We start from the raw sequence: 24,899 nt of genomic DNA, 5'->3' as shown, positions 1-24,899 counted from the left end.
ACTAACTGAACTTATTTCCTGTCTCTGCCCAAGATGATGTGTCCATTAATGACTAAGCTTGAGAATGCCTAAATGCTTTGTGATAGACATCCTTAGAGGGACTGAAGAGTGGTTAGGTGGCTTTGGACAATACTGAAGAGCTTAGAGGGGAAACATAATAATCTCTGGACTTTACAACCTTAGCTCCAAAAATGGACAAAGAGCTATGGTGATGATCCCAAAAGAATCTCTTAGGAAATCATACAATTTTGTCATGCTAAGTCATATCTCAAGTTTGAGGCCAATAACTGTAGACTTATAATGTAAGGTTGCTTCACCACTTCACAATCTCTCTGTGAGAACATCTGAGCATTTATTAACAAGAAGTAGAACTCTAAACATCAGAATGAAGATCTGTGAGGAGACAGACATAAGTTAATCAGAAGGGTTTGAAATTCCAAATTCACAGGACGTTCCTTTTCCAGAGGAAATAGCCCAAGTTTCCCAAGGAAGAGGAAATTAACTTTGCCCTGCTTTAAGAACCTACAACGAGCTCTATGGAGGCAGTTATTTTGTAATAAAATGATGATTTTCTGGGGCTGGCACTGTGGCGCACTAGGTTAAACCTCCACCTGCGGCATGGCATCCCATATGGGTGCAGGTTCTAGTCCCGGTTGCTCCTCTTCCACTCCAGTTCTCTGCTGTAGTAGAAGACGGCCCAAGTGCTTCAGCCCCTGCACCCGCATGGGAGACCAAGAAGAAGCACCTGGCTCCTGGCTTCGGATTGACACAGCTCTGGTCATTGTGGCCATTTGGGGAATGAACCAACAGAAGGAAGACCTTTCTCTCTGTCTGTCTGTCTCTCTCTCTCACTGTCTGTAATTCTATCTGTTAAATAAATAATTAAAATCTTTAAAAAAAGAAAATGATGATTTTCCAGACAAACCCTCATCCCAGCTCATCACATTCATGTCCCAAACTAGAGTGAGATCCCTGCAAGATGGGATTGTGAGAGCAAGGTGTCCTAGGAGGAGATAGCTTATATGCTGAAGAAACATTAGGGCTAAGAAAATTTATTTTGGCAGAATTCTGTGTAATAACACACACACATACACACACACATCTCTGTGTATATGAAAGTATTCTAATAGTGGCATAAACAAGTAAATCTGGAATTAGTTATATAATTAGCAAGGCCAAAGAAAATAAACCCAACAAGGGACTCAAGGTGTTAGATCAACCTGCTAGCAGTGCCTCCAACAGGTTGCTTCCTTGGTTGAATAGATGGAAACAATGGCAGTTAAAAGCAACGCTAATTCAACAGTGGGGGACATTTAACAACTTCATGATGGCAGAACTTCCTTGGACTATTTGTTAAGGAGGAATCCAAAGATGCAACAGATGGAGATGCCGCACTGTATTTAACACGTGCTGTCTTGTTCCTCAAGAGGGCCACACAAAGGGTCGTGCCCAGCCCACGGAGGAGATCACTATTGGAAGTTACATTGCTGAGAGGTGTTCTCTGACTTCCACGGGGATTATGAAAGTGCAAGGGTCACGTGACAGGCAGGGAGCTCCACTCGTAAAAATATGTTTAAAACCAAAGAAACTGGAATTCACAGACATCTTCCTTTGTAAGTTATGAAGAAAGGTTCAAGGTATAGTGAGAGTAGAAAGCGGATCATCCCAGTAGTAAGGGTCGAGGAAAGACTACACATCTAGATATCTGCACATCCACACAGACATCTGCATATCTGTGTATCTGTGTACACAACTGTTTATGTTTGCTTCATATATTTTCACTCAATGGATTTCAATGGGCTAAGAGAATATATCCAAATTTTGTATGAGGCAGCAACATTAATTTCTTAGTGGATATAATTTTTCATCTGGAGCTTATTCATTTTCAGTGAAGTATTAAAAAATTAAGAGAGTAAACTACACTACTAACATTTTTGTAGTAAAGAAACAGTGTATTTTTAATGTATTTGCAACATATGCAAGATTTTGATCGAATATTATTACTTAGACATTCTTGCAATTCCAGTTTAAAATGTAAAAGTGAAGAATTCAGATGCATTAAGTTGGTTTACCGTGCAGTGTTGTAACATAGAACAGAATTCTTAAATAATTATATTTATAAGTTGTGTCACTAAAATTACAAGCATTACTTAACTTCTTGTGAAGAAACATCTGACAATTGAAGTAATTTAAAAGAAATCCAACATATCCAATTTATATAGGCAATTTAAAAATATGAAGCTGTTGAAGTAACTAAATTTGTAAATGGAATCAAACTGTAATTAAAGGGTTCCTTAAAGGTGATTACTGGAATTTGTTACACTTATAATAAAGTAAAATCTTTTATGTGCTGAATTGAAAAGCTTAGGGAAGTACTAAACTTATGAAACTGTTATTATTACATTGAATATTAATTGAAATAAAGAACTGAAAAAATTATTTTGTAGACCAAATCTACAGAAGAGATAAAAAATGGGAAATTTTTGAACTAAATAGTAAACATCAGCATTTTCCACACAGCAAGTTTCTAAAATAGAAACCAACATCCAAACATGCAAAGACATTGGGTGGCCAGCACTGTGGCACAGCAGGTTAAACTAAGGTCTGCAATGATGACATCCTACATGGGTGCTGGTTTGAGTCCCGGCTGCTCCACCTCTAATCCAGCTCTCTGCTAATGTGCCTGGGAAAGCAGCAGAAGATGCTCCAAATCCCTGGACCCCTGCACCCACATAAGAAGCTTGGATGAAGCTCTTGGCTCCTGGCTTCTGCCTAGCAAAGCCCTGGCCATTGCAGCCATTTGCCATTTGGGGATTAAATCAGAGGATGGAATCTCTCTCTCTCTCTCTCTCTCTCTCTCTCTCTCTCTCTCTTTCTCTCTTCCTCTCTGTCTGTAACTCTGCCTTTCAAATAAATAAAATAAATCTTAAAAATACAATAAATAAAAGCCTGGCTTTTCTGAAATCACAGCAAAATGATAGATGGTCAATTAACATATAGCCTGGAATTTTCAAGATTGATTTGGTTCATAAGCCATTTTCCGCTTTATATAGAATTCCCCCACGTAAAAGCAATTCTACTTAAAGAGAATGTAGAACATTAGCTCATAAAATTTCAGCCTTGAAAAGACTCTCAGACCATACCGGTTCCAACCCCTTCATTTTACAACAAGGAAATGTACCCTCAGAGATGTAAAATACCTGTGGGCACAGGGACAGATCATGAAAGAGCTGAAAAGGGAGCCAAAGCTCTCGGGTGCACGTGTCAGTTGCCATCTCCAGTGCATGGTGCTTAACCCATCCAATCTTTCAACGTTTGACCCCAGAGCCGGGTCACCATCTTCACCTCCAATTGAGAGACAGGAATGAGGAAATTAAGGCCACATTATGCAGTGATATCATCATTATGAGAACCAGCCCAGCTGAGGTGCCAAGCTCTCTTTTTCCACAAGGCCCTGTTGCTTTCATTTTTCAACCTGGCACCTTCTGTTGCCACTAAGTATTCACTTGGAGTTCTTTTAAAAGGAAAGTTTCACACGCTTCCTATGGCCTCTACTCTCTCATAGAAGGAGTGACATTTGAGAATTCTGACAGTAAGACATCTCTGACTTCAATCACAGAGTGCGAAAATGAATATTTTCCACATGCAACTTTGAAGGTTGGTGCTCTTTTAACATAGCCTTTCAGTTTTACTTGAGATTGACTGCAGGGGAATTGGACGGCAGTTCAAGCAGCACAACAGAGGGTGTTTGATAATCAGTGCCCAGTGTAAGAGGAAGGAGGACGAGGCCTCTGTTGTGCTAAGGCAAGCCAAAGCCCACGGCTTGGGAAGAGAGAAATGATCCACAGAAATGTAGGGTTGTCATAGGAGATTCCGTAGCAAATTGTGCTCAAATTCAGCTCTCTAGCTAGTATTGATGTGGCTTGCATAGTTTTTCATTCTTGGTACAATACTTGGCTGGTATCTCCTTCTATAATATATGTGCCTACATATGAATATATGCACATTAGAATATATAGTATACATGGTTATAGAGTTTAATTTCTATGAACTACAAAAAGTATAAAGAAAATGCACATTACTCAGAAGATACACATGATGTCCATGATACCCAGGGAGTCTCTAGCTGACTGTCCCCAGGAATAGGTACTCACTTACTCAGAGAGCAAGCACATGCCATTCTAACTACCAAATTAGTAGGCCTTTATCTGTATGCACCAAAATAAACATATTTTCATTTCATATTCCCATGTATAGTTTTTTCTTAATACATCTTTTCCATAAACAGTTTGAAGGCTCCCTCTATCTACACCTTAACAAAAACAGGACAGCATACAACTAGAGAAATCTATTCTTCATACCTGTTAAAAAATTTTAATATAACTTTAAAAGGCAAGTATGAAATGAAGAAAATACAGATGGGGTGGTTGACTACCTTTTCCACTCTTGATTTACATGGGAAAGAATAAATCCTTACTTGATACTTGCTTAACCATGTTTCAGAGCACTCAATTGAAATTTCTTTACAAAAACTAGGATGGCTAAGTACTGAAGACATTAACCACTTTGATGTTAGACAATTTTGTTTGTTTGTTACTATGTGAAATACTCCATAACACAATCATTTTTGTGTTTAATATCCAGCGGTCTTTCATGTCCATCCACACAATTTCTTTTTCTAGTGTTCTTTATTCCCTCCTGCATATCTGGGATCCATTTGCTATCATCTCATTTCAATCTGAAGAACTTAACATTTCTTAAAGTACAAGTTTCTTGAGGTAAATTCTTCATTTTTCATCTGTCTAAAACACTTCCTTTTATTTTTCTTTAAAAAAATTATGTGACAGAGAGAGAGAGAGAAAGAAAGAGAGAGAGAGAGAGAGAGAAACATGCCCATCTGCTAGCCCATTCTCATTCCCCAGATGCCTGCAATGACTCCATATCAGGACTGCAACACAAGAACTAGGAGTGCAATCCAAGTCCCCCATGTGGATGGCAGGGTTCCAACTACTTCAGCCACTGCTGCTGCCATACAGGGTCTACATGAATATGAAGCTGGATTCAGAAGCAGGAGTCAGGAGAGCCCCCTCAACTTTATTTTTAAAGGATAATTTTGCTGAATATAGGATTGTAACCTGATAATTTTTCCATTTCAGCCCATTAATGTTACTGTTTCACTGCCTCCTTAGCTGATGAGGAGTTAGCCATCCTCTGTTACCCTCCTAAGAATCCCCCTTTATGAAAAGCATCTTTCACCCATCAAACTCCACCTGATGGATACTTTTAAGGTGATCTCTCTGGCTTTTTTTTTTAACAGTTCAACCATCAGGTGCCTGGGTGTTTTTATCTGGCTTGGGTATTCTCTGTACTTGGATCTTTATGTTGATGTCTTTCATCAGTTGCAGACAATTCTCTCCCTTAATTGCATCAACCATTTCTTTTGCTTACTTCCTATAGCCACATCTAAGATTCCAATTACATGTACATTATACCATTTGATTTGTGTCTGCTGAAGTATGAATTCTCTTCCACAAAAACACGTATGTTGGAGTCCTAACCCCTAGCACCCCACAATGTGACTGTATTTGAAAACCTTGTCTTTAAAGAGATAAATTAAATTAAAATGGCATTATTAGGTTGGGCCCTAACCCAATATGGTTGATGTCCTGCTAATTAAAGGAAATATGGTTGGAGATATGTTCGGGGGGAAGACCTTGTAAAAACTCTGGGGCAAGATGGCCAATTACAAGCCAAAAAGAGGCCACACAAGAAACCAATCCACTGACATCTAAATCTCACACATGGAACTTCTGGGATTTTGAGATTGTTTTTGTAAACTAAGCCATCTACTTTATGGTACTTTTTAAAGTAGCCCTAACAAATGAGTTTATGAGTTCAATGTCTGTACATGTTTCCCATTTAGATAATTTATATTGATCTGCCTAATGGTTCACTGAATTTTCTTTTTTCTTTTTTTTTTCAGCTCTTCAACTCATCTGTATTTGTTACAGCTTTTTAAAACAAAATGACTTGAGCACTACATTTCCATCCGCATATCTCGGTGACTTACTTTTTAACAGCTTTACAACACACCTAGCTTAAATTATAATTTTGTTCCCCGTAACAATGCTTTTCTTTGGAAAACAAGCCATGTGTGTGGGGAGCAATCCGGACTAGACTAAGTTACTCGAATTAGGACTTATTCTATGCATCTGCTCTCCCACAATATGGCGCTGGGAGAGAAGTAAACAGCTTCCGCACAGCTGCCTCCAGTTCAACTAATAAACTGTAGGACTTGCTCCTGATTGGAGGAGAGCAGCGTACTCGGCGTGTGGGCAGCCGAGTTAGGATTGGCGGAGGAGGACTATAAAGGAGGAGAGAGACGGCATGCACCGGGAACATCTATGGGGAACATCTAAGGGAACCCGTGCAGCCCCCGAGAAAGCCGGCCGGCGGTGTGCCGCTCCCCTGCGGAAGTGGGGAATGCGGCCAGGGGGAACTGCCCTTCCACGGAGGTGGAAGGGATAGTAGCCAACCTGGGAAGAACCAGCAGCAAACCCGGGGAGGGCCGAGCAGACGAAAGAACAGCGCAGGGTCCTGTGTTGCTCCCCCATGAAGACGGGGAGCGACCTAGTGGTGCCGTGACTCGGATAGGAAACCTAGCTCGGATAGGAAACTTAGGACGGATATGAAACTTAGGAGGGAAGAAACGGGAAGAACTAGGGAAAATATCGGAGAGAGAAACTAGCAAACAGCCTAGGGAAAAGCCGGACGAAAAAGGAGCCGGAAGAAGCTATTGAAAGCCTAGGCATAGACTCGAAACAGCCTAGGGAAAAGCCGGACGAAAAAGGAGCCGGAAGAAGCTATTGAAAGCCTAGGCATAGACTCGGATACGGACTACGGGGGGAAGCTGGGAGAAATCTCTAAGGTCAAAAGCGAAAGTGAAAGCTAGAACAAACAGACTCGGACGCGGACTGTGGGGAGAGGCCAGGAGAAATGAGGGAGGAATATTGTTGGAGGAAAGCTGGGGGAAATATACCGGGTAGAGAAAAATGTTAGGGAAAATGAAGCCGCGAGTGTAGGCCAAGGCGGACACGAAAGCCACTTTGGGGTTCTCAAGTTAGCCCGGGAATAGGGGGCGAAAAGTTGAAACCAGAAGCTGAGACGTAAGCCAGATTGGGATCCGTCTGATTAGCCCGGGGAGCAAAGGACGGGAAGCCAAATCGTGGGGCGGAGACTTACGCTGGGTTAAATTCGCCAGGCTAGCCTGGGGAACTTAGATTGAATGATAGTGGCGGACACGTAAGCTACGCTGTGTTACTCGCGGAAGCCGCCGCGTGCAGAGAGAGCACGGGGCGTGAATAGATAGGGAACGGGGCTGGCGTAGGCCGTGGTTCAGACGCGAAAGGGTTAAGCGTGGAGACCGCGGAGCGCGCGAAGCCGAGCCGCGCAAAGCCGGGAAGCTGCGCAGATGAGAGAGGCGCGCGGGCTGAAGCAGCGCAGAGCCGGGAACCCGCCGGCGGGGCGAGGTGCCGGAAAGCCACAGGGATAAGAGAAACAGAAGTTTAGAAGTAAAGTGAGAAAAATAGGAATGCTGGAAGATAGAAGTAAAATGGGAGAAATAGGAATGCCCGGAGATAGAGAAATAGAGAAATAAAAAGGCCTCCCTACAACACTGCAATGTGAGAGCTTGGATTCGGTCTGCCTAATCAAGTGAGGCGATGAGCACCTGCGGGCAGCTAGCAGCTTATGCGCCGCAGGTCACCGAAGACAGGCACGAATTAACATCAGTAAGGCTTCCCCACAATACCGCAATTAAAAGGCTTGGATTCGGTCTGCCTGAATTAAGGCGGTAAGCGCCAGCAAGCAGCTCGACCAGAGTATGAGCTGCAGGTCACCGAAGATAGGCACAAACCAACACTAATAAGTCTCCCCCACAATACGGCAATGAGAAGGCTTGGATTCGGTTTGCCTGATAGGTTTTGTAAACACCTGCAGGCAGTTCTAGCAGAGCAGAGCATGCGCTGCAGGGCACCGAATACAGGCACGCATCAGCGCCTAAAAACCTCCTCACAACATGGCGAAGAGAGGACCCGGATTCGGTTTGCCTGATAGGACTTGTAAGAGCCTGTGGCAACTCTAGCAAGTAGAGCAGAGTGTGTGCCGCGGGACACCGAAGACAGGCGCGTATCAACGCTAAAAAATAAAAAGAAAGGGGGATCTGTGGGGAGCAATCCGGACTAGACTAAGTTACTCGAATTAGGACTTATTCTATGCATCTGCTCTCCCACAATATGGCGCTGGGAGAGAAGTAAACAGCTTCCGCACAGCTGCCTCCAGTTCAACTAATAAACTGTAGGACTTGCTCCTGATTGGAGGAGAGCAGCGTACTCGGCGTGTGGGCAGCCGAGTTAGGATTGGCGGAGGAGGACTATAAAGGAGGAGAGAGACGGCATGCACCGGGAACATCTATGGGGAACATCTAAGGGAACCCGTGCAGCCCCCGAGAAAGCCGGCCGGCGGTGTGCCGCTCCCCTGCGGAAGTGGGGAATGCGGCCAGGGGGAACTGCCCTTCCACGGAGGTGGAAGGGATAGTAGCCAACCCGGGAAGAACCAGCAGCAAACCCGGGGAGGGCCGAGCAGACGAAAGAACAGCGCAGGGTCCTGTGTTGCTCCCCCATGAAGACGGGGAGCGACAATGTGGAGCGTTCCTCCAATCAAGTTATTTCAGTTTAACCTATTTCTAGAGGATGAGCACATGCAGGTTCAGTAACTATAGGGGAAAGTTTAAAAAGTACACCCTATGAGATGAAACTCAAGCCATTTTAACAAGTATTTTTCTTTTAAACTCCAAGGTATAGCTCAGAATGCCTCAGTGACAAAAGATCTGGTCTCCTAAGGAATCTGGCTTGATAGCTAAACACGGTAGACCACAAAGTTAACGATGAGCTACATACATCTTACAACAAGCGTTACCTCATCTGTCACAAGCCAGCGTTAAACTAGAGAAGTGTTATCAGATCTGCCTGTGCCTAACATCACAGTATCACTTAGAAGTAGAAAGAAATCTTATCTTCCCCTTAAGTCATTGTCATGCCATACATTTTTATTAACAAAATGAAAAATCCTTGAAAATATATTATCAGAGGGAATGAAGGCAAAGTATTGAACACGTGTCCAAGCCAACTGTCAGACACAGCTTAGCCTACTTCCTCCATGCGAGATGTGTCAGTGTCACCTTCCAGGGCGCCATTTCTTCAGTTACAGCAGCATTAGTGTCATAAGCAGTTGGGTATAACCCAGCCCCCGTTTGTCCATCCTGTTGATCCTGTTAGCTTGTGTCTGAGGATCTTCCAGACGGAAGCCACAGAACGGAGGGCAGTTTCATCAAGCAAGATTATCAGATGCTTCACAGACTTACCATTCTTGTCTACCTCTGCCTTTTGTCTTAAGGTCTCAATAATGGAAAGGTCAGGTTTACCTCCAGGCATTTCTTTGCTGCCGGGTAACCCATTGTAGAGTTATCTCAAAGGGCCTGAGTTTTCACAATCCTTTCTGGATTAGCTGTCCAAGTGCTTGTGACAATACAACATGGAGACATCACCAATCTCTGACCCAACCACCTTTTCAACTTTTTTTTCCAATATATCTTCCATGATTTTACAGAGGTTTTCAGACTGTGTTGTTGTTGTTTTTTCTCTTCCTGTTTCTTTTTCTCTTCTTCATCCTTTGGAAGTTTCAAGCCCTCCTTGATGACTGACACTAAAGTCTTCCCCTCACATTCCTTCAGCTGCTGGACACTGTATTCATTATAGCCTTGATCATGTAGCTCACGTCCAAGCCATGCTTCTGAAGGCGTTCCACCAAGGTCGAGTTTGCTGCCTGGTCCTTGGTCTCACCTGGGATGTAGTAGTTGTGTTTCCGGTCTTCCTTCATCCTGGTACAGTAGTCTTTGAGAGAAATCATCTCATCACCAGAAGCAGATGTGTACTATCTTAGCAGCTCAGAAAGCCTCCTTTGGTTTTGAGAGTCTTCATGTATCCCAAGCTTTATATTTTTAAAGAGCGGCTCATTAAGCTTTCTGTAGTTCTCTTTATCTTCTGCCACTTTAGTGAAGAGTTCTAGACATTTTTTGACAAAATTCTTCCTGATCACTTTCAAAACTTTGCTTTGCTGCAGCAACTCATGGGAAATATTTAGAGGAGGATCCTTGGAGTCCACCACCCCTCTAATGAAATTCAGATATTCAGAGATTAGCTCCTCACAGTTAGTCATGATGAAAACTCTGTGAACATACAACTTAATGTTGTTCTTTTTCTTTTGGTTTTCAAAAAGGTCAAAGGGAACATATCCTGGGACAAAAAGTAGAGCCCTGAATTCCAGCTGTCCTTTAACTAAAAAGTGTTTCACAGCCAAGTGGTCTTCCCAGTCATTCATCAAACATTTATAGAGAACTTTCCAGACTCTTCGTTAGTAATATCATCAGGATTTCTGGTCCAAATATGCTTAGTTTTGTTGAGTTCTTGGTCAATGTACTTTTATTTAATCTTCTTTGTCTTCTTGTCACTATCCTTCTTTTCTTCTTCCTCATTGGAACCAACATCTTCTATTTCATGTTTGTCATCAGACGCCTTTTGTTCTTTCTCATTTCCTTCCTCTTTATCTTCCTTTTCTTCTGCCTCATCATCACTGACTTCTTTATCACATTCCCGCTCCATAAAAAGTGTGATGGGATAGCCAATGCACTGAGATTGCTTCTGCACCATCTCCTTTATCCTCCTGTCCTCCAAGCACTCAGTCTGGTCTTCTTTCAGATGCAGGATAACTCTCGTTCCCTGCCTCATAGGTTCACCTGTGTCTGTCCTCATGGTGCAGGAACCTCTGGTAGAGGACTCTGAGCTTACTGCTCCTTCACCATTATGCTTGCCCATTATGTTTGTCACCTACTCGGCAACTGGATACACCGAACAAAAACCAACACCAAACTGGCCAATCATAGAGATATCTGCGCCAGCTTGCAAAGTTTCCATGAATGCGTTTTGCTACCAGACTTGGCAATAGTATCAATGTTATTTATCAGTTGAGCCTCAGTCATTCCATTTTTTTTTTTTGACAGGCAGAGTGGACAGTGAGAGAGAGAGAGACAGAGAGAGAAAGGTCTTCCTTTGCCGTTGGTTCACCCTCCAATGGCCGCCGCTGCAGCCGGCGCACCGCGCTGATCCGATGGCAGGAGCCAGGAGCCAGGTGCTTTTCCTGGTCTCTCATGGGGTGCAGGGCCCAAGCACCTGGGCCATCCTCCACTGCACTCCCTGGCCATAGCAGAGAGCTGGCCTGGAAGAGGGGCAACCGGGACAGAATCCGGCGCCCCAACCGGGACTAGAACCCGGTGTGCCGGCGCCGCAAGGTAGAGGATTAGCCTATTGAGCCACGGCGCCGGCCCGTCATTCCATTTCTAGAATCCACAATCATCAGAGTTCCATCTTGCTTGTTTGGAATCAGATTAATGTCCAGCTCTTTCCCCGAGTCTAGTTTCCTGGAATTGGTCAGGCTTTCAAACAGGATTTTTTCCAGAGCATCTGATTAATTTGAGATCAGCTCTTGCAGGAAGATCTTTCTTTCTTTCTTTCTTTCTTTCTTTCTTTCTTCCTTCCTTCCTTCCTTCCTTCCTTCCTTCCTTCCTTCCTTCCTTCCTTCCTTCCTTCTTTCTTTCTTTCTTTCTTTCTTTCTTTCTTTCTTTCTTTCTTTCGAAAGTAACATCAATTGGGCAATATCTGCCTGGAAGACAAACATCTCCACTTCCTTCTCCTCCATCCGCTGTTCTTGAGACTGGGTCTCCTAGGGCATCTTGGCTGAAGAACCACATAGCCCCAGCAGCACCAGACGCTGAAGCAACTCTGAGTCTTCTGTGTTTTTGCTACTATGAAAGTCTATCAAAAGTTTTTTTCTCTTACCATATTTCATTTCTAATTTTAGTTTATCTAATTTTTTCTTTAGCACACTTTTGTCTCTAATCTGAAATTTCCCATTTTTGTAATATGAGGGATCTTCAAAAAGGTTGTTGGAAATGCATATTATGAAAATCTATGAATGAATTTTAAAAATTTTTACACCAAAAGAAACTTGTCTTTTGATTTCAGTTCTCCATGAAATTTTTGAAGTATACATGTATGTGTTGTTCACCTTCTACACTAAGTCCTTTAACATTTATTACAGTTATTGTAAAATTCTTGTGTGTAATATCTGTGCTATTTCTCAGTCTGCTTGTATTGACTGTTTCCTCTTTCACCATCACTCACATTTTCTTGCTTCTTTCATGTCTCAGAATTCTTGTTGACTATGCTATTCATTGTGCAACCATGCACAGTAGAGTTTGAAATTCATAACAGTCACTCCAAGAGTGTGTGTTTGCTGACTGTCCAAAATATGGATGGTTTGATAGATCTAAATTTCAGTGGACCTGAGTTTAGCCTTTGTTGCAGCAATTGTCAGATTTCAGTTCATGAGTGCTTTCATTTTTTTTTTTTTTTTTGGACAGGCAAAGTTAGACAGTGAGAGAGAGAGAGACAGAGAGAAAGGTCTTCTTTTTTTCCGTTGGTTCACTCCCTAAGTGACTGCTATGGCTGGCACCTTACGGTTGGCACGCTGCACCGATCCGAAGCCAGGAACCAGGTGCTTCCTCCTGGTCTCCCATGCAGGTGCAGGGGCAAAGGACCTGGGCCATCCTCCACTGCCTTCTGGGCAGACGGTACTCTTCTTCTTCCAGATCCTCATGCAGTTTTCCTTGCCTGGTGAGACCTCTCTTTACCCTGCTTCCTGCTGCAAACCTAGGGAAAATCTTTACAGAACCTATGGCCCAAGTCCTTGGGCCCTGCACCCACATGGGAGACCAGGAGAAGAACCTGGCTCCTGGCTTCAGATCAGCGCAGTGCGCTGGCTGCAGCGAGCCTGCCACAGCGGCCATTGGGGGGTGAACCAACAGAAAAGGAAGACCTTTCTCTCTGTCTCTCTCTCTCTCTCACTGTCCACTCTGCCTGTCGAAACAAAAACAAGAACAAAAACAAAAACAACAACAACAACAAAAACAAACAAACAAACAAACAAACAAAACACCTAAAGTACCTCATTGGGATTTGGGATTTCCTCTAAGTTTGCTTGCCTATCCCCCTACTTTGAATTTAATGACTCCAACTTAATGAAAACCAATAGATCTTAAGACATTTCCTCTCAGTCCTCATGACTTACTGAGCTTTGAATTAGCCACTATCTCATCTCATACTTCAAGAAGGCCTATGTGACTCTTACGGAATCTCTTTCAGTTTTGAGTGCTTCCCTGTTAGGAATGGCTCATTACTACTGGGATTTTAGTTAATTTAAGCCTCTCTGAATACCCTGCTTTCAGATGGGTTGCTAAGATTCCATGATTTGGGAGCTCATCTGTATAGCTAATGGTGTTATTCTGAGCATCATCACATCTTGAAGCTTTCTACCTTCTAACTAAGAGTGGTATGGTAGTCTCTCCTTATGATTAGAAAAGAAATTCAACTGTGTTTAAGGGGAGAACTCAACCATGTATGCAGGGTAATAACATAAAGAAGAGGATGGAGAGTGATAAAACATTCAATATGTACGGAAAATATCAACTAGCTCAGTTTTGTTGAAGTATTTAATATAGGAAGGGGGATTGTAGAAAGTAAGTAGATACTGTTGTTGTAGATGTAGATTGGTTTTGACAGCACAGTATTTCATCATTCATTCTGGAAAATATCCTCTACTTCTATTTGGAAAGCTGTCCCTCACCTAATCCAATTATTTTATTTTGACATAGTTGTTAACACACAGATAGGCATGAGAATTTAGCACAGATAACGGCAATATTCCATCTATCAGTTAAAGGCATAATTATGTGACTCATGACAGGCAGGTTACTGTCTATATCTGGCACTTACACACACCAAAGAGAAGAAAGAAAAGTGGGCCCTTATCTCCCAGTGTGTTGGTGAAACCCATATGAATCTGAAATACAGAGAACAGAAGGTGACTGGGAAGCTAGTCCCGCATCATCTCTCCCTGGATCTTTACATTTTTAAAGTTTTTTTTAGACAGACAGAAGGAAATCTCCCACTTGTTTGGTTCACTTTCCAAATGTCTGCAACAGCCAGGACAGGGCCAGGCTGAAGCTAAGAGCCTGGAACTCAGTCCAGTTCTCCTGTGTGGATAGTAGCAACCCAAGCACTTGAGCCATCACTTGCTACCTCCCAAGGAGCATACTAGCAAGAAGCTGGATTAGAAGCAGAGAACCAGGACTGAAACAGCCACTCTGATAAGGAGGGCGGGTATGACTAGTGATGACTAACTCACTGTGTCAAATGCCCACCTCTTTCTTTTCAAAGACTTTTTCTTAAATTAGTTTAAACTGGGTTATGCCACTCACAACATCAGGAGCAGGCTAGACCCCTTTTCTTTATCCACAGCAAGACATTTGTATGTTAGTTGCTTTGTTCTAACTGTCAAATCAGGTCATGACCTAGTTCCAGAGACAATTTCTAAACCTATTATTTTGAAAACTAATGCAAATATAAAGAAAATGATCACATTCAAAGATTGTATAGTACTATTAAATGAACCACTTTATTTAATTACAATTTTGGAAGATCATTCAAACTTTGTGGCCACCCTCAAAATACAGATGAGGAAATTACGGCACGATGGATTTAAAGAACATAAGTTAGGTTTTGCAAATGGTACCAGAATCTTACATTTTTGAAAAACTGCCTAATTTGGCAATTTAGTTTTCTTTTGCCTTACAAAATACATGTACTCATAGGATGACTGTCTACATTATGTTCCTGCTGACTAGAGAATGCCAATGTGTCTGTTTTTTTTTTTTTTCCCTTAGAGTTACAGACAGTGAGAGAGAGAGAGACAGAGAGAAAGGTCTTCCTTCTGTTGGTTCACTCCCCAAATGGCCACCATGGCTGGTGCTGCGCCGATCTGAAGCCAGAAGCCAGGTACTTCTTTCTGGTCTCCCATGTGTGTGCAGGGGCCCAAGTACTTGGGCCATCCTCCAATGCCCTCCTGGGCCACAGCAGAGAGCTGGACTAAAAGAGGAGCAACTGGGACCAGAACCCGGTGCCCATATGGGATGCCAGCGTGGCAGGCAGAGGATTAACCAAGTGAGCCACGGTGCCAGCCCTGATGTGTCTGTTTCATATTTCTATTCATACTCCTTAAAATACACTGAAAATTAGTTTATCAATAATGACATAGTAAATTAAATTCTGTTAAGACAGAATATTTGGGGCAGGTATTTGATCTAGCAGTTAAGATGCCATTTTGGATATTCATTATCTCCTGTCAAGTGCCTGCGCTCAAGTCTTGCCTCTGCTCCTGAATCCAGCTTCCTCCTAGTATGTACCCTGGTAGGCAGCACATAATGGCTCAAGAACTCGAGTCCATGCCACACGTGGGAGAGTCGGACTGAGTTCTTATTGCCTGGCTTTAATCAGACACAGCTGTAGCTATTATAAGCATTTGGAAAGTGATCTAGTAGATGCAAGATTTCTCTCTCTCTCTCTCTCCCTCTCTCTCATCTCTCTCTATCTCTCTCCTCTAATTTCAAACAAATAAAGAAAGCATACATTTTAAAATTTAAAATAATTTGGGGCTGGCATTGTGGTGTAGTGGATGCCAACAATGTCAACATCCCAAGTGGGCGCTGGTTCAAGTCCTGGCTGCTAAACTCCCTGCTAATGACCTGGGAAATGCAGTGGAAGGCAGCCCAAGTATTTGGACCCCTGCCACTCATGTGGGAGATCTGGCAAAAGCCACTAGCTCCTGACTTAGGCCTGGCTCAGCCCTGGTCATTGTAGCCAACTGGGGGATGAACCAGAGGACAGAAGATTCACTGTTTCTTCCTATATCTCGATAACTATGTAAATAATCCTTTAAAAAAAGTACATGAAAATGAAAATATTTCATCAGGTGGAAATAACCCAAATATGGTGCTATTTTAATATTAATATTAAATATTTAATTTAAACAAATTAAAAAATTTAATATTAAGCCACCATGCCCTTCACACATATACATACACAGCTCAATAAATATTTTATAGAATACACATAGTATCAGTATGTGTGTCCTGTCCTCAAGGGAGCTATATTCCGGTTTAGGTAGACAAGATAATTGGGGGCCCGGCGCTGTGGTGCAGTGTGTTAACACTCTGGCCTGAAGCACTGGCATCCCGTATGGGCGCCAGTTCGACTCCTGGCTGCCCCACTTCCGATCCAGCTCTCGTCTATGGCCTGGGAAAGCAGTGGAAGATGGCCCAAGTCCTTGAACTCCTGTACCTGCGTGGGAGACCTGAAGGAAGCCCCTGGCTCCTGGCTTCGGATCAGCACAGCTCCGGCTGTTGTGGCCATCTGGGGAGTGAACCAGCGGATGGAAGACCTCTCTCTCTCTATGCCTCTCCTCTCTGTGTGTAGCTCTGACTTTCAAATAAATAAATAAATCTTTTTTAAAAAAGATAATTGGTTAGACACAATCAAAACAGTAGCTCATAGTATTTTTCACAGATTAAAATTATGTTCTTGTTTCTGAATTAATTCCTTCATGATGAGTCTCTGATGACAAGTGCCATGAAGACTTCAGTAAAGCTTGTTGTCTTGCTCTGCTCTCCCAGTCCCTTCTTTAGAGCCTGATGGATAAATGAAACTCGATAAACATTGGGGAGGTGGATGCATAAATGAAAGACACTACTCAATTTAAACACAGAGTGAGATGACTTCTAGCTCGAATGATTAAGGCAGGCTTTTCTTAGCAGACATAATTTCACCGGGGCCAGCAAGGCTAGACAGGATGTGAATAAGATTGGGTTTGAGGCAGGGGAGTCACATAAGCAGGAGCACACAAGTGCCAAGATATGCAGCACACATGAAGAATGTCAAACAGCTCTGTGTGGTTGAGGTATTTGATATATGAAGGTGCGTTGTGGGAAATGAGGTTGGAAAGGAGATTTGGGACCAGAGGGCCTTTTATTTCAATCTAAGGAGTTTTACTTTTATTTTGTAGACAATGGGGAGTCAGTGAACGATGGTGCCCTGGGGAATGAGCAGAGAGCTGTGGCACAGGATGATTAATCTGGGAGATGTCTGCAGACTGGATTAGAATGCAGAGAGATTGGCGGAAAGGAGACGAGTTAGCTATAAATTGCAGGAGAATAACAATGAAGTCTGAAAACAGAGTAAAGGAAGTGAGAATGGAGATAATGTGGCAGGTAAGAATGTTTTCTACTATTAACAGTTATCATAGCCCAAGGACCATTTGCTGCTTTAGGCACTTGATGGGGCACTAATACATCATTTTATTGTTTCCACAAAGCAACCCTAAGGCATTTCATCATATTACCACCATTTTGCACATAAGGAACACAGGACACCTGGATCACACTTAGTGATTAGTAACCCAGGGTTTAAATCTAAATAAATGTGACCCAAGAATCCAAGCTCACAGCAACTGCTAGTTATCGAGAAGTTAAAATACGGAGTCCTGAATAACTCTCTAGAAGTGGAGCCTAAAGAGAGGACTTCGTCTTATTTGAGTTGTAGGATTTCAAATTTATTATAATAGCAAGCACATTTTCTATTTACACTTAAGATATATTGGTTCCATGATTCCTCCAAGGTGGCATATACAAAAAGTTTTAGAAGACAACTTGAAATAAGACTGAAGTTTAAAACACTGTCTGGAGATGAAATTCAAATTATAGTATTATCGAGAAAAAGAGTACAGAAAATCAAAATAGAGAGTCAAGAACTAATCATCTAAGAATCTTGAGAATAGTGACAGACTAGCAAGAGAAAAAAATAAGTAGAGGATGAGATGAATGAGTAGTCAAAGATGGTGTCATAGGCTGAATTATGTTCCATAAAATGACAGGTTTAGGTTCTAACCCCCACTATGTGACCCTGTAAACTTACTTGGATACAGGATCTTGGCAACTTCCAACTAAGGAATGATAAGCTCATCAGGGTGGACTCTAACCTAATGTCACTGACACTCTCATTAAAAAAAAAAAAAAAAGGAAAATTTGGACCAGATATGCAGAGAAGAAAGATGATTTAAAGACATACAGGGGGAAGATGGCCCTATAACTGGGTATGAGACACACACAAACCAAAGAACAGCAAAGATTGCCAGAAAGCACAAGAAGCAAGGAAAGGGGCAAACGTGGTGAGGTGGGTTAAGCTGCCATTTGTAACAAGTGTCTCCCATACGGGAGCACTACTTTGAGTCATGGCTACTCCTCTTCTGATCCAGCTCCCTGCTAATGTGCCGAGGAAGCAGTAGATGATGGCTCAAGTACTTGAGAGTCTTCCACCTTTCTAGGTGACCCTGAAGGCGTTCCTGGCATCAGGCTTCAGCTTGGCCCAGCCCTAGCTGTTGTGGTCATTTGGAGAATGGACCAGTGAATGGAAATGCTGCACTCTCTCTATCTGTGTCTCTTGCTTTCTTGCTGTTGCTCTCACTCTCTGCCCTTCAAGTCAATCAATAAATAAACCTTTTTGTGAAAAGAAAAAAGGGAAGCGAGGAAGGATTTGCCCTTTTATGTGTGAGAAACAGCATGGCCTGCCAGCACTTTGATCTTGCAACTCTCACCCTGAGAAATGTGACAATTAATTTAAGCAGTTTCTAGCCACCCAGTTATTAGTACTTTGTTAAGGCAGCTCTTACACACTAATATGGAAGTCAAATGAAGAGATTCTATTAGAAACTACCCATGTACGCACACACCCAAGATCACAGTGTTTCAAAGCATGAAGATGCTCAATGGTTCTAAATGCTGGAGAGATACCCTTAAGGATAAAGACTAAGTAAATTCTCTTTTACTCTATAATTAGATGCTGATTAGTGATCAATTGAGTAATCAGTGTTACCGTAGTGGTATGAGAAGAAGCATATTTCAAATTCAAATACCTGCAACTATCAGGCAGCTAAGTTGGTGAACTATTAGCTTGTATAAGACTAAGTGGGGAAGACCATTAGGAGCTCAAGATTGTAATCTTCAGAAATGCAAAGAACACCACAAGTGCAGTCCGTGAATACACATGCTTTGTTTTAGTTAGTGTGTTATCAGCAGCTCCCCAACCCTAGTAATTCAAGGGAGAGCAGAAAAGATGTTTAAGACTGCAGATCAAAGGAAAGGGTTCATTTTAAGGACACTGTAGAGAAAACACATAGGTTGAATAAAAACTAGCAATGCAGAAATTAAAGAAAACAGTATACAAGGGTATCTTTTAGGACTATAAGATTATTAGTAATTTTGATAAATTGTATACATAGGAAATAAGGTTAAGTTCCTTTAACTACTCACACTGAAAACCTATGCTCTTTCACGGATAATGCTATTATTAAGATATTTTTGAACCAACTTCTTTCAATCAGAGACTAAAGATCACTTCATAAGCCTCATAGGAAATTGGGTGTAACCATTTAACAGACAAGACACAATTCTGAGAGAAAACAATATCTTTAAAATTAATTATTATCCCAATCTTCTTTCTTTTATTAACAGTTGAATCTGATCATAAAGATTAATATTAACCATGACAAAGTAGAAACCTGATATGTTTTGGTTAATTGTTTTTCAAAGAATGTGTTCATTTCATTAGCTATGTGAAATTTATTGACCTGGAGCTACTCATAATAGTCCCTTATTAACCTTTATTATCTGTAGTAAGGTCCAACCTTTCATACCTAGTATGGTTTTTTTTTTTATCTTAGTTTTCTTGATAATTTTTGCTGGGGATTATCTCTTTTATGAATATTTTCAAAGAATCAACATGTGCCTTAATTTTATAAGTTTTTATTTCATAGGTAACTGTCGCTCCCCGTCTTCGTGGAGGAACGACACAGGACCCTGCGCTGTTCTTTTGTCTGCTCGGCCCTCCCCGGGTTTGCTGCTGGTTCTTCCCGGGTTGGCTACCGACCCTTCCACCTTCGTGGAAGGGTGGTTCCCCCTAGCCACTTTCCCCACTTCCGCGGGGGAGCGGCACACCACCGGCCGGCTCTCTCGGGGGCTGCACAGGTGTTATTTGGATAGGTGTTCCTGGTGCATGTTGTCTCTCTCCTCCTTTATAGTCCTCTTCCACCAATCCCAACTCGGCTGCCCACACGCCGAGTACGCTGCTCTCCTCCAATCAGGAGCAGCTCCTGCAGCTTTTCAAGTTGGTGAGAGGCAGCTGGGTAGAAGCTGTTTGCTCCTCTCCCAGTGCCATATTGTGGGAGAGCAGATGTATAGAATAAGTCTTAATTCCAGTAACAGCATAGTCCGAGTTGCTCCCCACAGATAACCATTCTTATCTCTATCATTTCCTGAATCTTCCTTACCTTGGATATAGTTTACTTTTGTTTTACTAACTTCTCACAATGGAAGCTTAGATCATTGATTTTATACCTTGCTTCTTTACTAATGAACATCTTTGAAGTTATATATTTTCCCTTCAAGTTGCCCCACATATTTCAATATGTGGAGTAATCATGCTCATTCAGTTCAAATGTTTTCCAATTTTCTATTTTATTTAATTTTATATTTTAATTTTACTCCTTAATTACAGGTTCTTTAAAAATAAATGAACTAATTTTTAAATATTTTGGGAAGTGTTTCATTCTTTTTTTAAAGATTTATTTATTTATTTGAAAAGCATAGTTACACAGAGAGAGGAGAGGCAGAGAGACAGAGAGAGACAGAGAGAGAGGTCTTCCATTCACTGGTTCACTCTCCAACTGGCCGCAACGGCCAGAGCTGTGCTGATCGGAAGCCAGGAGCCAGGAGCCAGGAACTTCTTCCGGGTCTCCCACGCCGGTGCAGGGGCCCACGGACCTGGGCCAACTCCTACTGCTTTCCCAGGCTGGATCGGAAGTGGAACAGCGGGGTCTCGAACCGGCACCCATATGGGATGCCAGCACTGCAGGTGGCGGCCTGCTATGCCACAGCGCCAGACCCAGGAATTGTTTTATTCTTGATAACTCAGTGATTTCTGATTTAATTGTCTTGTGCTCAGAGAATGTACTTCATACAATCTCACTTATTTCTAGAATTGAATGAGACTTACTTTGTGACCAAGAATGTAGTCAATATCGATAAAGTTTCTACATTTTGGAAGTAAAATGGATTTTGTAGTTTTCAAGTTTCATATTCTGTAAGTGTCAAAAATGTTGTTACTTACATCTCATATATCCTTGCAGGTATTTTTGGCTGTTTTATCATTTACTGAGAAAAGGGCATTTTGCTCACTGGTTCTGAAAATTTATCTATTTCTTTTATTGTCCTTATGGGTTTTCTTCTTGAATTTTATTGTTAATTTATAATATTCATATACACTGAGAAATGATATAGCTTTTAAAACACTGAACTTTTTATTATTAATGAATGTGCCTTTTTGTCTCTGAAAATATTCTTTGTTTTGAAATTTTCTCTGTTGGGTATTAATTCAGTTCCACCAGCTTTATTATGCCTATGGTTTGCATAATATAATTTTTCTATCATTTTACTTTCAATCAATCTATATCTTTATATTTAAAATTCATTTATTATTCACAGTATATGGTCTGGTTTTGCTTTTGTATCATTCTGATAATCCTTCCTTTTAAATGCAATATTTTGCTCATTTACCATTCCTGGAGGCACTGAAAAGGATGTAATGAAGGCATTGGAAGCAATTTAAAAAAGATTTCTGATCTACATAAGCAATAGTAACTTCACTGGAATAAGCAAGACTATTTGTGGAAGAAATAATAATGATATACTAATAAGTAGGTTAAATAGACATGATTTCTTCATGTAAGTGTCCCCCACTTAAAGAATGTTTGACCCTTCGATTATACTTTTGTTGCAGGTTTCTTCATAATGCTAATTATACTCATTTATTCACATTCTTTTCCATCTTATGCTGTGGAAACTCCCTATTTTCTACCACATATTTGATTATATCTATGTTTCCAGAGATCAGATGGCAGCTCTTCATGTATGAGAAGCCAAGAAAAGGCATAGCACTCATGTTTCTTGGATTAGTTTTGTCAGAGTTGCATTTTGCCAGCTTATTCACTTCACATGTGAACCAAAAAAAAAAAATCCAGAAAACAATAAATATTTCTAAAATAGCAGTCTCCATGGAGTCATAGTACATTTGGCTTGCATGGAATACATCTGATTGTGGATCTGACAGATGTATATTATCAGTGAACCATTTAATGACATTCCCATTTTCCATCACAGTGTTTATTCTGAGTACACTGAAAGTCTTTGAAGGATTGTACTTGCCGCTCCAACATTATATAGCTCTAATCATTATGTTGTTCTCGTGTAGGTAGAAGTGGTTGGACCACACTATTTGACTTATCTGCTATATATTTCTGTGCAAGAAATCTAACAATTACTTTCTAATTGGAAAACCACAATAAAGAGGGAAAAAAGCAACCTAAGAATTTATCAATTTGATGATTTAATAAAATTTACAAACTATTTCATGTCTATTGGCATGTGATTAGTCACACAGTCATCATCACAACCAGATGTAAAAAACTAATTTTCTAGGAAAAAAAATATGGTTTCCCCATCACAATAAATTCTATAACTTTTACACTTAGGATATTTTCTGCCTTTTTAGTAGGTGGGTTAGTTTTTATCAGGCCTGGCTAGAACAGCAAGTGTCCTATCTTTCCTCCCAATCTATAGTCTCATCCTAATGTAATCAATCTTCAGTGATTTGGGAGAATTATTTTCCTGAAACAAAACCTAGGATCACAGTGTTAACTCTTCATTGTTCAAAAACTGTAGGGTGCTCTAAATGTTTTCAGCATGTCCACATTCAAAACTGTTATCCTCAGAATTTGTAAGAGTCAGAATCAGAATTCTGGGGTAGAATCTTAACAGGATTTATCTCCTTTTGAGTTAACTCAATTATGTTCTCTGTTAATAGAACAATAGAATTTAAATATTAGTTCCTAAAAGTTCTCACTTTTATTTTGCCTTTTGTCTTCCATCTGTCTTAGTTTTTCCACATTTGAGTTAAAAAATTTGGTTCTTGTTCATCAAGTTTTGGCAAACTTCATATTGCACATCCATTCAAACTACACAATAATACATAAACCTTGTTTCTAGTCTAATTGTAAGAAATTATATTAAGGCTATTAATATTACTGCAGAAACTTACACTTCACCATGGTGTGATTTCCACTATGATAGACTCTAACATCAAGGCACTAGTCAATATGATTACATATATACATATATATGATTAGATATAGATATACACATATATATGATTACATATAGATATACACACACATATTTTTAAACCTTGAGTGTATGAGCAGAAATAATTTGAAGGACAAAGGCTACAAACAGCAGAAATTCAACTCATGGTCAAGTAAAAAAAGATTACTTACTGCTGTTACACATATCTTGAAGTCTAGATTTAAAGATAGGTTCAAACATGTAAACTATCCAAATCAATCTACAGATTAAATGAAATCCTAATCAAAATACCAATGACATTCTTTGCAGTTTCAAAAATAAATCCTAAAGTTCATATGGAATAAAAATCCCAGAATAGCCAAAAAAATCCTGCCTCCCCTCAAAACATCAAGCTGGAGGTATCACAATACCTGACTTCAAAGCGTACCACAAAGCTATTGTAATTGAAACAGAATGGCACTGGAATAAAGAGGACACACTGATCAATGGAATCGAAGAGAGCCCAGAAATAAACCCATAGCCAATTGATTTTTTACCAAAGTGCCTAGATCATACACTAGAGAAAGAATAATCTCTTCAATAAATGGTTCTGAGAAAACTGGATGCAAATATATTGAAAAATGAAATTAGATCCATACCTCTCACCATATACAAAAATCAACTCAAGATGCACAAAGACTTAAATTTAAGACCCAAGATGATGAAAATGCTTGAAGAAAATGTAGAAGAAACACTTTAAGACATTGGTGTGGGTGATGACTTCTTGAATAAGACCTCAAAGCACAGGCAACAAAAGAAAAATTAAACAAACTGATTTATATCAAACTCAAAAGCTTATGCACAGCAAAGGAAATAAGCAATAGATTGAAGATTCATCCAAAAGAATGGCAAAAGACATTTCCAAGCTACTTATCTGACCAAAGATTAATATCCAGAACATATCAGTAACTGAAAATACTCAAGAACAACAACAAAACAACAAATCCTGATAACAAATGGGAAAAGGGTCTGAAAAAACTATTCTCAAAAAATGCAAATGGCCAGCAAATACATGAAAAAATTTCAGTATCACTAGGCATCAGGGAAATGCAAATCTTAACTACAATGAGATACCATGTCACCCTGGTAAAATGGTTATTATCCAAAAGACAGAGAAGAGCAAACATTGATAGAGATGTGGAGAAAACGGAACTCTTATTCACTGTTGATGGGAATGTAATTAGTGCAGCCACTGTGGAAAATAATATGGAGATAAAAACTGCAAACAGACTTGCCATATGATTCAGCAATCCCACTACTGGGTAGATACTCAAAAGATATGTACAGCCTGCATTGAAGAGATTCCGGCACCACAATGTTTATAACAGCACTATTCACAACAGCCAAACTACGGAATCAACCAAGGTGTCTTATCAGATGAGTGGATAAAGAAAATGTTGGATATTTATACAATGGAATATTATTCAGCTACATAAAAGAATGAAAATATATCATTTATATCAAAATGGAGGAACTAGAGAGCACAATGTTGAGTGAAATAAGCCAGATAGAGAAAGACAAATACCACACATGTTCTCCATTTATACAAGAGCTAAAATTCAAAATACATATTGTTAAAAAAAAAGAAAAAGAAATTCCTGCG

General features: G+C 40.7%; 1 long non-coding RNA gene and 1 pseudogene across 7 annotated transcripts in view; both read right to left on the bottom strand.

The window, feature by feature from the left end:
- LOC138850057 (uncharacterized) overlaps window positions 1-24,899 on the bottom strand; it is a 1,261,171-nt gene that overhangs the window by 300,264 nt on the left and 936,008 nt on the right. The window lies entirely within an intron of this gene.
- The window catches only part of LOC100356275 (heat shock protein HSP 90-alpha pseudogene), a 77,850-nt pseudogene continuing 62,151 nt past the window's right edge, over window positions 9,201-24,899 (bottom strand).

Source organism: Oryctolagus cuniculus, chromosome 6 (genome assembly GCF_051225735.1).
Source record: "Oryctolagus cuniculus isolate XC-2025 breed Fujian yellow rabbit chromosome 6, ASM5122573v1, whole genome shotgun sequence".
Taxonomy (NCBI): Eukaryota; Metazoa; Chordata; class Mammalia; order Lagomorpha; family Leporidae; genus Oryctolagus; species Oryctolagus cuniculus.
Note: the sequence above shows the minus strand (reverse complement) of the source record. Positions and strands in the feature narration are given on the sequence as shown.